This window comes from Bos grunniens, chromosome 4 (genome assembly GCF_055505025.1).
Source record: "Bos grunniens cultivar Pamir isolate PY7600 chromosome 4, Bosgru_T2T1.0, whole genome shotgun sequence".
Lineage (NCBI taxonomy): Eukaryota > Metazoa > Chordata > Mammalia > Artiodactyla > Bovidae > Bos > Bos grunniens.
Window position 1 is genome coordinate 107,367,354 of NC_141168.1, and position 15,334 is coordinate 107,382,687.

Sequence of the window (15,334 nt, forward strand, 5' to 3'; positions counted from 1 at the left end):
ACTCTAATTATCTCTATATTTAGTCAAAATAGTCAGGCTTCATCTGTTTTCAGAACAGTTAATGTATTTGGCTCATTACTCTGGAAACACTGAGTACAATTTAGTTCCCTAAAAGCACATCCAGCATTAGCTTATGTAAGGAGCATTAAGGTCCTCTGTGTGATGATTTTATTCTTTTCCTATGGCAGTGAGTCAGGAAATAATAGCTATTATTTTTGATCACTTATAATGTACTGAGCACTGTGTTCACATTTTATATGCATTATTCATTTAGCTCTCCCAACAACAAACTATTATTCCCATCACACATATTTAGAAGCTCATCTAGAGTCATGCATTTAGGATGTGGCAGGTGCAGGACAGTCTGATTTCAAAGCCTGAGGTCTTAACCATCGTATTATAAAAAGTACTTAATTCCACAGATGCACACTTTATGTCTGATGTTTGTATAGACCGCATACAGTTAGGTCCTCAAAGAGGTGGGACCCAGTGCTTCAACTCTGATAGGAAGATGGCATTTATTTTTAATTTTTTTTCCAGGAGGGTTATTCCCCTGATCAACATCCTTGAATGAAGTTTATTGCTCTTGGATAAAAATTCCATCTGTAAGTTCCTGGACACTTGGACTCTCCTCCATTCCAGGCCCCTTCACTTAACTGGTTCAGCTACCCTAGCCTCCCATGGTTCTGCCATGTTTCCACACAATTTCCTCCCTCAGGACTTCCTCCCATCTTCCTTCTGACTGAGACATTCTCTCTGCCCCTACTCATACCCCCAGCCTCAGTTAAATGTCATTTCCAAAGAAGCTTTTCTGGACTTCCCAGGTTATGACAGGTTCTCCTGTACTCTTTTCCATAAGGCCCTTCATAGTCATCACCACACATTATAAATATATCCTTAACTTTGTGATTATTTCTTTCTTATTATTTTCCTTTATTTCCCCCAGTTCTATTGAGATACAATTGGCATACATCACTGTATAAGTTTAAGTTGAATGCCATAATGATCCGACTTACATACATCATGAAATGAATAACACAATAGGTTTAGTAAACATCCATCATCTCATATAGATTTAACATTAAAGAAATAAAAAATAAATTTTTCCTCATGATGAGAACTCTTAGGATTTACTCTCTTAGTAACTTTCATATGTAACATATAGCAGTATTAATTATCTTTATTAAGTTGTATATTACACCTCGAGTACTTACTTATGCTACACTCAAGTATGCCAGGAAATTTGGAAAACTCAGCGGTGGTCACAGGACTGGAAAAGGTCAGTTTTCATTCCAATCCCAAAGAAGGGCAATGCCAAAGAATGTTCAAACTACCATACAATTGTGCTCATTTCACATGCTAGCAAGGTAGTGCTCAAAATCCTTCATGCTAGACTTCAACAGTATGTGAACCAAGAACTTCCAGATGTACAAGCTGGATTTAGAAAAGTCAGAGGAACCAAAGATCAAATTGCCAACACCTGTTGGATCATAGAAAAAGCAAGAGAATTCCAGAAAAATATTTACTTCTGCTTCATTGACTATGACAAAGTCTTTGTGTAGATCACAACAAACTGTGGCAAGTGCTTAAAGAGATGGGAATACCAGACCACCTTACCTGTCTTCTGAGAAACCTGTATGCAGGTCAAAAATTAACAGTTAGAACCTTACATGGAACAATGGACTGGTTCAAAACTGGGAAAGGAGTACATCAAGGCTGTATTCTGTCACACTGCTTATTTAATTTATATGTAGAGTACATTATGAGAAATGCTGGGCTGGAAGAAGCACAAGCTGGAATCAAGATGGTCCAGAGAAATATTAACAACCTCAGATATGCAGATGATACCACTGTAATGGAAAAAAGTGAAGAGAAACTAAAGACCCTCTTGATGAAGGTGAAAGAGGAGAGTGAAAAAGCTAGCTTAAATCTCAGCATTCAAAAAACTAAGATCATGGCATCCGGTCCCATCACTCCATGGCAAATAGATGGAGAAACAATGGAAATTGAGAGACTTTATTTTCTTGGGCTCCAAAATCACTGCGGATGGTGACTGCAGCCATGAAATTAAAAGATGCTTGCTCCTTGGAAGGAAAGCAGTTACACACCTAGACAACATATTAAAAAGCAGAGCTATCACTTTGACCATAAATGTCTATATGGTCAAAGCTATGGTTTTTTTCAGTAGTGATAAAAATGGCTGAGCACTGAAGAATTGATGCTTTTGAATTATGGTGTTGGAGAAGACTCTTGATATTCCTTTGGACAGTGAGGAGATGAAAGCAGTCAATCCTAAAGGAAATCAACCCTGAATATTCACTGGAAGAACCGATGCTGGGGCTAAAGCTCCAATACTTTGACCACCTGATGTGAAGAACTGATTCACTGAAAAAAGTCCTGATGCTGGGAAGGATTGAAGGCAGAAGGAGAAGGGTTAGACAGAAGATGAGATGGTTGAATGGCATCATCGACTCAATGGACATGAGTTTGAGCAAACCCCAAGAGATAGTCAAGGACAAGAAAGACTGGTGTGCTGCAGTCCATGGGGTCACAAAGTGTTGAAGACAACTTAGCAATTGAACACCAGTAAGTACTTACTTATAACTGGAAGTCTGTTACCTTTGACTACCTTCATCTAATTCTCCCCTCTCTAACTAAAATGTTAAGATTCAGTCATATCAGGGACTGTGTTGGTCTTGCTCGTTGCTATCCAGGCCCTAAAAATCCTGCCCCTACTCCCACAGTTGTTGCTTGGAAATTAAAAGATGCTTACTCCTTGGATGGAAAGTTATGACCAACCTAGACAGCATATTCAAAAGCACAGATAATACTTTGCCAACAAAGGTCTGTCTAGTCAAGGCTATGGTTTTTCCAGTGGTCATGTATGGATGTGAGAGTTGGACTATAAAGAAAACTGAGCACCGAAGAATTGATGCTTTTGAACTGTGGTGTTGGAGAAGACTCTTGAGAGTCCCTTGGACTGCAAGGAGATCCAACCAGTCCATCCTAAAGGAGATCAGTCCTGGGTGTTCATTGGAAGGACTGATGTTGAAGCTGAAACTCCAATATTTTGGCCACCTGATACGAAGAGCTGACTCATTTGAAAAGACCCTGATGTTGAGAAAGATTGAAGGCAGGAGGAGAAGGGGACAACAGAGGATAAGACAGTTGGATGGAGTCACTGACTCAATGGACATGAGTTTGAGTAAACTCTGGGAGTTGGTGATGGACAGGGAGGCCTGGTGTGCTGTGGTTCATGGGGTGACAGAGTCGGACACAACTGAGCAACTGACCTGAACTGACTGAATAAAAGAATTAATAAATGAATGAAAGAACAGTGGTGGATTTATGTACTTCCATTGTCTTTTAAAGAAGATACCAGTTAAAGTTAGTCTGTATCCCTAGAACTAAGCAAAGCTATATGATCCAAAGTTCTTGAGTTTATGCTTTTTGCTCTGGCACTAGACTGAATGTTTTAGCTCATTCCTGCCATTTCCCTGAAATTGCTATGCAAGAAAACAAAAATACGCATAGGACTAATTCTCAGGAAGTTGCTGTAGACCTTAAGCATGACGGAAAAAGAAAGACAGACTCTGCCTTATATTTTTAGAGATGGAAATAGGAAATGTCAGATTTCTTCAATACTGACCACAGTGGTTAAAGAAAGCATATGAAAAGTTAATTGTTAAAATGGTGATGAAGATATGTTTAAAAATTCTTAGACTAATTTATCCATCATTGTAAACAGCCAAAATAAAATACGTATTCAGTTCAGTTCAGTCACTCAGTCATGTCTGACTCTGCGACCCCATGAATCACAGCACACCAGGCCTCCCTGTCCATCACCAACTTCCAGAGTTCACTCAAACTCATGTCCATTGAGTTGGTGATGCCATCAAGCCATCTCATCCTCTGTCGTCCCCTTCTCCTCCTGCCCCCAATCCCTCCCAGCATCAGAGTCTTTTCCAATGAGTCAACTCTTCGCATGAGGTGGCCTAAGTACTGGAGTTTCAGCTTCAGCATCAGTCCTTCCAATGAACACCCAGGACTAATCTCCTTTAGGATGGACTGGTTGGATCTCATTGCTGTCCAAGGAACTCTCAAGAGTCTTCTCCAACACCACAGTTCAAAAGCATCAATTCTTCGGTGCTCAGCTTTCTTCACAGTCCAACTCTCACATCCATACATGACCACTGGAAAAACCATAGCCTTGACTAGACGGACCTTTGTTGGCAAAGTAATGTCTCTGCTTTTGAATATGCTATCTAGGTTGGTCATAACTTTCCTTCCAAGGAGTCTTTTAAATTCATGGCTGCAATCACCATCTGCAGTGATTTTGGAGCCCCAAAAATAAAGTCTGACACTGTTTCCACTGTTTCCCCATCTATTTCCCATGAAGTGATGGGACCAGATGCCATGATCTTCATTTTCTGAATGTTGAACTTTAAGCCAACTTTTTCACTCTCTTCTTTCACTTTCATCAAGAGGCTTTTTAGTTCCTCTTCACTTTCTGCCATAAGGGTGGTGTCATCTGTATATCTGAGGTTATTGATATTTCTCCTGGCAATCTTGATTCCAGCTTGTGCTTCTTCCAGCCCAGCGTTTCTCATGATGTACTCTGCATATAAGTTAAATAAGCAGGGTGACAATATACAGTCTTGACGTACTCCTTTTCCTATTTGGAACCAGTCTGTTGTTCCATGTCCAGTTCTAACTGTTGCTTGCTAACCTGCATATAGGTTTCTCAAGAGGCAGGTCAGGTGGTCTGGTATTCCCATCTCTTTCAGAATTTTCCACAGTTTATTGTGATCCACCCAGTCAAAGGCTTTGGCATAGTCAATAAAGCAGAAATAGATGTTTTTCTGGAACTCTCTTGCTTTTTCCATAATCCAGCAGATGTTGGCAATTTGATATCTGGTTGTAATACGTATAGGTAGGATTATATAACTATGTATGAAATTATAGAATCAATAGCATTTTTAGAGAATCTGATGGGAGCAAAAGGACCTTGGTGACTCTGAGGAATTCATTCTTTTTTTTTTTTTTTTTTGAGTTATTTTTCCATTTATTTAGATCTTCCTTGATTTTTTTTTATTTCTTTTTTTTTTCTAATTTTATTTTATTTTTAAACTTTACATAATTGTATTAGTTTTGCCAAATATCAAAATGAATCCGCCACAGGTATACATGGAATTCATTCTTAATGCTAAAATCTATCAGTGTTGATCTTTTTATATGCCTATTAAACATTAACTGTTATTTTATAGGAATACTTGGGTTGAAAAAGAACAGAAAGGAAGGGAGAAATACTTTGTTCAAATCTATTTCATAATGCACACTCCCATGAAAAATTAGCTTTTATTTTGATTACAGATAATTCATCCTCATTAGAAATTTTAGAAATCCTGAAAATTACGAACAAACCATTCAAATCCCAACAATTTCAAGAAAATCTTAGGTAACATATGGTGTATTTCTGTTCAGTCTTTTTGCTGAGTATCTTTGTAACATAGTTACAATAAATATGCATCATGAAAGACTGATTATAGTTTTTAAAGTTTATCTTTTATGATTTAAAATGGGAAATATGTCTGAAATTATAAAATATTTTGGAAAAATAGATAAAATATGGCACTACCCACATATGACTACTAACATTTTGGCATATGTTCTTACAATAATTTTCTAGGGTATTTTCTTAAGTTGTTATATGGAATATATTGATTTGGGCTTCCCTCATGGCTCAGCAGGTGAAGAACCTGCCTGCAATGCAGGAGATGAGGGCTTGATCTCTGGTTCTGGAAGATCCTGTGGAGGAGGAAATGGCAACCCACTCCAGAGTTCTTGGCTGGAGAATCCCATGGACAGAGGAGTCTGACGGGCTGCGGGCCATAGGGTTGCAAAGAGTCAGAGATGACTGAAGCGACTGAGCTCACACACACATACATATATTGGTTTACAGCAGAGGTAATACAGATATTCAGAGATCCTAGACTGTTGCAGAATAATTTCTAAGGACCAATAATGTGCTGCCTATTTCATTTTACCTTAGTCTATTCCTAAGGCTCAATAGAATAAAGCATTATACTGCACCATCCATTAAATTTGAAAACTCCTTTTATTGATTTTTTAATTGATTTTATTGATATGAGTGGGCTAATACTTAAGATCAGGTTGTCAAATCAGACTCATTTGAAGGATGCTTCTGCAATAACAAACTTTACTGATAGTTGGAGGATATGGGCAACCAAGAGGCATGGGCAGAGCAGACAGAAGTCTGGGGCACCAAAGGTGGCTTCGTGGGTCCTGTCACCCCACATCAGATATGTTCTCTCTGATCTAGAATAATAGATGACATTTCAGATAATGTTTTGCAGTTTACTTCACATAGCATGAAGCGTGCTTAAGTTATGAAATACCTTCATTTTATACTTCAGAAGAGTTATATAACTTATGTGAGATTCTTCAGGGAACCCTGCATCATAGATCTATAGATTCTGGGTTTATTTATTAAGTAACCCTTAGCAAGGACGTCGTGCTAAGGCATTCTGTGATAAGAGCCCTTCCCTTTAGCAAATATTATTAGTCTATTTATCTGGAGTTTCAGTTGACAAAGAGATTAGACTGGATTAACCTGCCTTTTTCTCTTCCCCAGTGTAGTTTCTCTTAACACCCGCAAAGAAAGTGAATGAATCTCTGACCAGCTGTTGAAATTCTTTCATTCTCAATAAGCAATAGGAAAAGAGAAAAAAATCCCTACAATCTAGCTTCTCATTTTCCACCCCTAAATCCTGTATGGACATGAGTTTTGGTGGATGCGTGGTCAGGGGTTCTGTTCTTCCAGTAGCTTTTTTTCCCCATGTCTGTTTTTGAAAAGCTCTTAGCCATTCCCCCTCCACATCCCCAAATGCCCCTAATCTGTTCTCTCTTTCCTGTCCCAATTGAAGCCCAATAAAAAGTATGTTAGAAACTCCCAGAAGATAACAGAAGAGAAAATGTAGATGACCTTGGGTATGGTGATGTCCTTTTAGATACAACACCAAAGGTACAATTCATGAAAGAGACAATTGGTAAATTGGATTTCATTAAATTTAACGAAAAAGACACTTCTCTGCAAAAGATACTGCTAAGAAAATGAGAAGGCAATCTATAGACTGGGAGAAAGTATTTGTAAAATACATATTTGATGAAAGTGTTGGTTGCTCAGTCATGTCCGACTCAGGGACCCCATGGACTGTATGTAGCCTGCCAGGCTCCTCTGTCCATGGAAATCTCCAGGCAAGAGTATAGGAGTGGGTAGCCATTCCCTTCTCCAGGACATCTTCCCAACCCAGGGATCAAACCCAGGTCTCCTGCAATGCAGGCAGATTCTTTACCATCTGACAAAAGACTTATCCAAAATATATAAAGAACTCTTAAAACTCAACAATGAGAAAATGAACAACCTGATTTTAAAATGGGCAAAAAACCCAAACAGAGACCTCAACAAAGAAGATATTCAGATGACAAATACACATAATATAAAGATACTCCATAGTATATGTCAAGTTCAGTTCAGTTCAGTTGCTCAGTCGTGTCCGACTCTTCGTAACCCCATGAATTGCAGCACGCGAGGCCTCCCTATCACCAACTCCCAGAGTTTACACAAACTCACGTCCATCGAGTCGGTGATGCCATCCAGCCATCTCATCCTCTGTTGTCCCCTTCCTCCTGCCCCCAATCCCTCCCAGCATCAGAGTCTTTTCCAATGAGTCAACACCTCACATGAGGTGGCCAAACTATTGGAGTTTCAGCTTCAGCATCAGTCCTTCCAATGAACACCCAGGACTAATCTCCTTTAGAATAGTCTGGTTGGATCTCCTTGCAATCCAAGGAACTCTCAAGAGTCTTCTCCAACACCACAGTTCAAAAGCATCAATTCTTCGGTGCTCAGCTTTCTTCACAGTCCAACTCTCACATCTATACATGACCACTGGAAAAACCATATCCTTGACTAGACGGACCTTTGTTGGCAAAGTAATATCTCTGCTTTTGAATATGCTATCTAGGTTGGTCATAACTTTTCTTCCAAGGAGTAAGCGTCTTTTAATTTCATGGCTGAAATCACCATCTGCAGTGATTTTGGAGCCCGGAAAAATAAAGTCTGACACTGTTTTCACTGTTTCCCCATCTATTTCCCACGAAGCGATGGGACCAGATGCCATGATTTTCGTTTTCCAAATGTTGAGTTTTAAGCCAACTTTTTCACTCTCCTCTTTCACTTTCATCAAGAGGCTCTTTAGCTCTTCTTCACTTTTGGTCATAAGGGTGGTGTCATCTGCATATCTGAGGTTATTGATATTTCTCCTGGCAATCTTGATTCCAGCTTGTGCTTCATCCAGCCCAGCATTCCACATGATGTACTCTGCATATAAGTTAAATAAGCAGGGTGACAATTTACAGCTTTGACATATTCCTTTCCTGATTTGGGACATGTCTGGTTCTAACTGTTGCTTCTTGACCTGCATACACATTTCTCAGGAGGCAGGTAAGGTGGTCTGGTATTTCCATCTCTTTCAGAATTTTCCACAGTTTATTGTGATCCGCACAGTCAAAGGCTTTGGCATAGTCAATAAAGCAGAAATAGATGTTTTTCTGGAACTCTCTTGCTTTTTTGATGATCCAGCGGATGTTGGCAATTTGATCTTTGGTTCCTCTGCCTTTTCTAAAACCAGCTTGAACATCAGGAAGTTCGTGGTTCACGTATGTCAAGAGGAGATTGAAAATTAAAACCGCAGTGTGATACTATTGCACTCCCATTAGAATGGCCAAAATCCAACACACATACACAAAACCTCCCATCTGGCTAGCACATGGAGCAACAGAAACTCTTTATTTATTGCTGGTAGGAATTAATGGACTTTGGAAAACAGTTTCTCAAGTTTCTTTCTAAACTAAACATACTCTAAATATATACATTTATATAACTAAATATATAAACAGCAATCATGCTCCTTAATAATTACCTAAAAGAGGAGGAGATGGTTGGATAGCCTCACCAATGCAATGGACATGAACTTGGGCAGATTTCAGGAGCTGGTGAGGAACAGGGAGGCCTGGTGTGCTGTAGTCCATGGGGTCGCAAAAAGTCAACACGATTGGAGGACTGAAATAAAAAAGAGTTAAAAATTTATGTCCACACAAAACCTGCACGTGAATGTTTATAGCAGATTTATTCATAACTGCCAAGACTTGGAAGCAACCAAGATGTCCTTCAGTAGGTAAATGGATCAATATATGCTGATACATTCATACAATGGAATACTATTCAGCATTAAATAGAAATGAGTTTTATGCTGTGAGAAGATATGGAAGAAACTTAAATGCATATCACTAAATGAAAGAAGCCTATCTGCAAAGGCTCTGAACTATGATTCCAACTATATGACATTCTGAAAAAGGAAAAAATAAAAACACTATAGAGACAGTGAAAGGAGCGGTGGCTACCAGGGGTTAGCAGGGAGAGGGGAATGAATAGGAATAGAATAGAGGAATTTTAAGGCCATGAAACTACTCTGTACGACTCTATAATGGTGAGTATATGTCATACATTTGCCAAAACCCATAGATGTACACCAAGAGTGAACCCTGATGTAAGCTATGGGTTTGAGTGAGTATTTCATAGTTTGTGGAACTATGGACTCATCCTTCGTGTCCTGCAGTTCTGTGAGCTCTGAGAAGTGAGTGATGTCTTGTATCTGCCATGGACATAGCATACAGAATAGCTTCACTGTCCCCAAACCCACTATGCTCCACCTATTTATCTGTGGATAAATAAATGGTGGGGCTCGGGGGCCCCACCCCCGAGCCCCTGGCAACCTCTGATGTTTCTACTGTCTCTACAACTTTGCTTTCTCCTAAATATCATATTTCAGACTCACTTCCTTCATGCTGCAATATGCATTTGAAATTCTTTCATGTCTTTTCACTACACAAGAGCCCATTTCTTTTCAACCTTGAATAATATTCCAATGTGTGGAAATACCACATTTTTTCTGTTCACCTACTGAAAGACATCTTGTTCACCTCCTGAAGGACATCTTGTTCACCTCCAAGTTTTGGCAATTATAGATAAAGCTGCTGTAGACATTTGCATACAGCTTTTGTGTGGACATAAGTTTTCAACCCATTCAGGGAAATGCCTAGGAGTGCAATTGCTGGACTGTATGGTTAAGACTATGGTTAGCTTTGTGAGAAACTGTCAAACTGTCTTCAGAGTGGCTGTATTTTTCACATTCCTGCCAGCAATAAATGAGAGTTTCTGTTGCTCCACATCCGAGCCAATCAGCATTTAGTATTGTTAGACTGGAATTTTGCCCATTCTAATAGGTATAGAGTAGTATCTCATTGCTTTAATTTGCAAATTCTTAATAACATACAATGTTGAGCATCTCTTCACATATTTATTTAACACTTTTTATCTTCTTTGGTGAGGTTTCTCTTCAGATCTTTTTAATTGCATTATCTGTAGTTGAGTTTTAAGAGTGTCCATTTAGGACAAATTCTTTGAAAAGTACAACTTTCCAAAACTCGACCAGGAAGAAATAGAAAATCTTAACAGACCCATCATAAGCACGGAAATTGAAACTGTAATCAAAAATCTTCCAGCAAACAAAAGCCCAGGTCCAGATGGATTCACAGCTGAATTCTACCAAAAATTTAGAGAAGAGCTAACACCTATCCTGCTCAAACTCTTCCAGAAAATTGCAGAGGAAGGTAAACTTCCAAACTCATTCTATGAGGCCACCATCACCCTAATACCAAAACCTGACAAAGATCCCACAAAAAAAGAAAACTACAGGCCAATATCACTGATGAACATAGATGCAAAAATCCTTAACAAAATTCTAGCAATCAGAATCCAACAACACATTAAAAAGATCATACACCATGACCAAGTGGGCTTTATCCCAGGGATGCATGGATTCTTCAATATCCGCAAATCAATCAATGTAATACACCACATTAACAAATTGAAAAATAAAAACCATATGATTATCTAAATAGATGCAGAGAAAGCCTTTGACAAAATTCAACACCCATTTATGATAAAAACTCTCCAGAAAGCAGGAATAGAAGGAACAAACCTCAACATAATAAAAGCTATATATGACAAACCCACAGCAAACATTATCCTCAATGGTGAAAAATTGAAAGCATTTCCTCTAAAGTCAGGAACAAGACAAGGGTGCCCACTTTCACCATTACTATTCAACATAGCTTTGGAAGTTTTGGCCACAGCAATCAGAGCAGAAAAAGAAATAAAAGGAATCCAAATTGGAAAAGAAGAAGTAAAACTCTCACTATTTGCAGATGACATGATCCTCTACATAGAAAACCCTAAAGACTCCACCAGAAAATTACTAGAACTAATCAATGACTATAGTAAAGTTGCAGGATATAAAATCAACACACAGAAATCCCTTGCATTCCTATATACTAATAATGAGAAAACAGAAAGAGAAATTAAGGAAACAATTCCATTCACCATTGCAACGGAAAGAATAAAATACTTAGGAATATATCTACTTAAAGAAACTAAAGACCTATATATAGAAAACTATAAAACACTGGTGAAAGAAATCAAAGAGGACACTAATAGATGGAGAAATATACCATGTTCATGGATTGGAAGAATCAATATAGTGAAAATGAGTATACTACCCAAAGCAATTTATAGATTCAATGCAATCCCTATCAAGCTACCAACAGTATTCTTCACAGAGCTAGAACAAATAATTTCACAATTTGTATGGAAATACAAAAAACCTCGAATAGCCAAAGCGATCTTGAGAAAGAAGAATGGAACTGGAGGAATCAACCTACTGACTTCAGGCTCTACTACAAAGCCACAGTTATCAAGACAGTATGGTACTGGCACAAAGACAGAAATATAGATCAATGGAACAAAATAGAAAGCCCAGAGATAAATCCACACACATATGGACACCTTATCTTTGACAAAGGAGGCAAGAATATACAATGGATTAAAGACAATCTCTTTAACAAGTGGTGCTGGGAAAACTGGTCAACCACTTGTAAAAGAATGAAACTAGAACACTTTCTAACACCATACACAAAAATAAACTCAAAATGGATTAAAGATCTAAACATAAGACCAGAAACTATAAAACTCCTAGAGGAGAACATAGGCAAAACACTCTCTGACATACATCACAGCAGGATCCTCTATGACCCACCTCCCAGAATATCGGAAATAAAAGCAAAAATAAACAAATGGGACCTAATTAACCTTACAAGCTTCTGCACATCAAAGGAAACTATCAGCAAGGTGAAAAGACAGCCTTCAGAATGGGAGAAAATAATAGCAAATGAAGCAACTGACAAACAACTAATCTCAAAAATATACAAGCAACTCCTACAGCTCAACTCCAGAAAAATAAATGACCCAATCAAAAAATGGGCCAAAGAACTAAATAGACATTTCTCCAAAGAAGACATACAGATGGCTAACAAACACATGAAAAGATGCTCAACATCATTCATTATCAGAGAAATGCAAATCAAGACCACTATCAGGTACCATTTCACACCAGTCAGAATGGCTGCGATCCAAAAGTCTACAAATAATAAACGTTGGAGAGGGTGTGGAGAAAAGGGAACCCTCTTACACTGTTGGTGGGAATGCAAACTAGTACAGCCACTATGGAGAACAGTGTGGAGATTCCTTAAAAAACTGGAAATAGAACTGCCTTATGATCCAGCAATCCCACTGCTGGGCATACACACTGAGGAAACCAGAAGGGAAAGAGACACGTGTACCCCAATGTTCATCACAGCACTGTTTATAATAGCCAGGACATGGAAGCAACCTAGATGTCCATCAGCAGATGAATGGATAAGAAAGCTTTGGTACATATACACAATGGAGTATTACTCAGCCATTAAAAAGAATTCATTTGAATCAGTTCTAATGAGGTGGATGAAACTGGAGCCTATTATACAGAGTGAAGTAAGCCAGAAGGAAAAACACCAATACAGTATACTAACGCATATATATGGAATTTAGAAAGATGATAACAATAACCCTGTGTATGAGACAGAAAAAGAGACACTGAGGTATGGAACAGTCTTATGGACTCTGTGGGAGAGGGAGAGGGTGGGAAGATTTGGGAGAATGGCATTGAAACATGTAAAATATCATGTATGAAACGAGATGCTAGTCCAGGTTCAATGCACTATACTGGATGCTTGGGGCTAGTGCACTGGGACAACCCAGAGGGATGGTATAGGGAGGGAGGAGGGAGGAGGATTCAGGATGGGGAGCACATGTATACCTGTGATGGATTCATTTTGATATTTGGCAAAACTAATACTATTATGTAAAGTTTAAAAATAAAATAAAAATTAAAAAAAAAAGTTGAATATTAAAAAAAAAATCTCTTCTAATAAAAATTCAACTTTTAGCCAAAAAAAAAAAAGAGTGTCCATTTAGTTGTTAATGTTATTGTAATTTCCATTTCTAAAGGTTATATTTTATTCTTTAAAAAATCTGCTATGTTAATTTTTAGTTTCCTATTCCCTGCAGGTACTTGCAAGCTTTTCCTTTATTCATTTAAACCTATACAACATGATTACTGTAAATTATTTGCTAATAATTCTCATTTGCTATCTTAAGTCTCTGTTGCTGATGTTTTTTTTCACTTTCCTCATGGATAATAACTTGCTTTTTTTAATATGCTTTGTGATTTTAGACTATGGGCTGCATATTATCCTTGAAACATTAGTTGGGAGAATCTGTGTAGCCTTGAAGGAAGGTACCTTCTTTCAGAAAGCATTTACACTTATTATAGTTAGCAGTATTACTAGCCTGACTAATTTAGATTAAAATTAAATTCATGGCTTGATATTTTTTGAACTACTTAAGTGATATGAATGCAGACTGCAAAATCGGCACAAAGACCAGTTTGTAAATATAAGTTCTAAGGGAAAGATTTTATTCCCCTTTGGTGGGTAGCTGCCACCAATACCGACACTTGGGGCTATTCTGGGTGGTCATGGTACATGAATTTGCCTGTTACCCTTACCACAATGATCTGGCCCTTTGGCGTGCATCCATCTGTGCTAAGTCACTTCAGTTGTGTTCGACTCTCTGTGGACCATTAGCCCACCAGGCTCCTCTGTCTGTGGGATTCTCCAGGCAAGAATACTGGAGTGGGTTGCCATGCCCTCTTCCAGGGTATCTTTCCAATCCAGGGATCTAACTCACATCTCTTTTATCTCCTGCATTGGCAGGTGGGTTCTTTAACACTAGCACCATCTGGCAAGCCCCTGGCCCTTTGGAGTCCCAGCTTAATGTGGGGAGGGATTGTTTGAGATCCCTTTGAGCAAGCCCTGGAACTTGATGCCAAAAACCAAAGTTCAAGGGACTTTCCTAGTGGTCTGGTGGCAAAGACTCCACGCTCCCAATGCAGGGAGCCCAGGTTCGATCCCTGGTTGGAGAGCTAGATCTCACAGGCCACAACTAACACTTTGCATGCCACAGCAAATAAAGATCCACACGCCACAACTAAAACACACTGCATGCTCAACTAAGATCTGGCACAGTAAAGGGAAAAAAAAAAAAGTCAAGTTTGCAGAAACTGGCAAAGGCCCTCAAGGCGAAGGCACCAAATCTCTGGGCCCCCACTTTCCTCCTAGGCCTCATAATTACTTACTCTATTATCAGCTTTTAAGCCTTTACGATTCTAAAAGAGTATTAGTGGATCCAGAATTTTCAGCAATAGCAATTCTTTATATATGATATAGGCCACCTAGCTCAGTAAGGTATTAGTCCCAGCAAACTGATCAGCCTTAGTCCCAGAAATGGAAGTCTCCCTTATGTTTTTTCTTTCCTCTAGCCCTCCTTTCACCCTGCAATGTTGTTATTAACCAGGTTTCTATCCTTGGCATTCGTTCCTATTTGCACGTTTCCTCCCTTGGTTTGGTGACATCCATTGTTATAGGCTGACTTTTCATCTCCAATGTTACATTCTTGACTTCCACTCTGAGTTAGACCTTTCCGTATAGATGTATTTGCCTGCACCTCTATCTTTTCTATTCTGCACCCAAGTCAGAATCTTTTCTCAGCACCACTTCCTCCTTCTGTCACAGTCATCTGACAGAAGCAGGACTATTTTCCCACACATCATTCTCAAATGTATAAAGTCGCATCGATTCATGTCCAGTCTGTATAGTCATGCCTGACGGTTGTTTCACAGGATTGACATCTCCCAACTTAGTCGAATCTCATCTGAGGCATCACTACCTTTCTCCTGAGTTCCCTTTCTCTGTG

At 38.8% G+C, this 15,334-nt stretch overlaps 1 long non-coding RNA gene across 1 annotated transcript in view; it reads right to left on the minus strand.

Moving 5' to 3' along the window:
- The window catches only part of LOC147374642 (uncharacterized), a 162,038-nt gene that overhangs the window by 29,415 nt on the left and 117,289 nt on the right, over positions 1-15,334 (minus strand). Inside the window, exon 2 of the long non-coding RNA XR_015163000.1 lies at positions 9,006-9,145. This is a non-coding gene — a long non-coding RNA (uncharacterized LOC147374642). The remainder of the gene's footprint in view (positions 1-9,005; positions 9,146-15,334) is intronic.